The following is a 1,373-nucleotide window of genomic DNA, read 5'->3' as shown; positions in this document are numbered from 1 at the left end:
ATAGAATTCCTAACGATACTGCCGACAGCGTTTAACATGTGAGTGTTTTGATTTTTTATCCTCCGCCGTCAAAAATGATTTGTTGTCTTGAGACAGATTAGTGAATTTGGATTAAAATTTCATCTAATTGCTATTTTAGATTATTTTAAAGCCGTATGCACTCTACACTAATCTCTTTAGGATCCGTTAATATATATATATATATATATATACACGCGCGCACGTATATAATGTATGTATAAGCGTGTGTGCATATGTGTGTATGTATATATGTGTCTGTATCTCTGAGTATATATATATATATATGTATATATGGATGTATGCACGTGTATATGTGTGTATATGGATGTGTGTGCATATATATATGTATACGTGTATGTATGTGTGTGTGTGTGTGTATGATGTGTATGCGTGCGTTTGTGTGCACCTACAGATTGTGGTGGCGAAGTCGGTAGTTTGTTTACTTACCTGTCAGTCAATTCAATGCCAATTTCAAAGTTGGCTGACATTACAAGAGTTACAATAACAGACGCTATAAGTGGCAGCCATTTTTTTCTTCGATACCAAACCAATTCTTTTGTCAAAGCTGCTTCGTTGTTAAGTAGTTTAAGTTAGGGTAGAATTTGCCCCAGTAATTCCCTAATCCCTTCATATACCTGATAGATTTTTCTCCGGCTTTTTCACAGCTCCAAAATAGATCTAGATTTTAATGGAAGGAAAGCGAAACGACTGGAATATTTAAACCGTATTCGAGAGCTCTGAAACACTGAAGTGCTTTTCACGTGATTGATTATCGAAGCGAAATTCCCTACGGTATGGGCATTAGCAAAATAATAATCCCGCCTAAATAACACCCAAGTATTCGATAAAATGTGTTAAATATGTAAGAGGAAAAAATCATTTATGGATCTAATTTGAATCGGAGTGGCATAATTCTGAGCAAAAATGTTGAAACACATTTTGGAATGGTTCTCCATGGAAGAGGAGAATATTCAGGACTAAATTATCTAGAACTATCTCGTCAAGTGTATCTCTTCCTCATTTAAGATAGCTGGGTGTGGTTGAAAAGATATTTGGTTGCTAATTTTAGTACATCGAGCGGACCCCAACCTCCTTGCTTTTCCTCCTAATCTTTGATTCAGGAGAGTGAAGGCGCGTGGCCTAGTGGTTTAGGGTATTGTACTGACTATCGTAAGATCGTGGTTTCAATTTCTGAACCGGGCGGTGCGTGGTGTACTTGAATAAAACACTTCATTTCATGCTGCTCTAGTTTCCTCAGTTGTAGATGAGTTCTGTGAAGTTAACCCTGTGACGAACTGGCGTTCCATTCGGTGGTGGTGGGAATATTATAATGTCAGTCACTTATCAGCCAT

Source organism: Octopus bimaculoides, chromosome 22 (assembly GCF_001194135.2).
Source record: "Octopus bimaculoides isolate UCB-OBI-ISO-001 chromosome 22, ASM119413v2, whole genome shotgun sequence".
NCBI classification, from domain to species: domain Eukaryota; kingdom Metazoa; phylum Mollusca; class Cephalopoda; order Octopoda; family Octopodidae; genus Octopus; species Octopus bimaculoides.
This window is presented reverse-complemented; position numbering follows the sequence as displayed.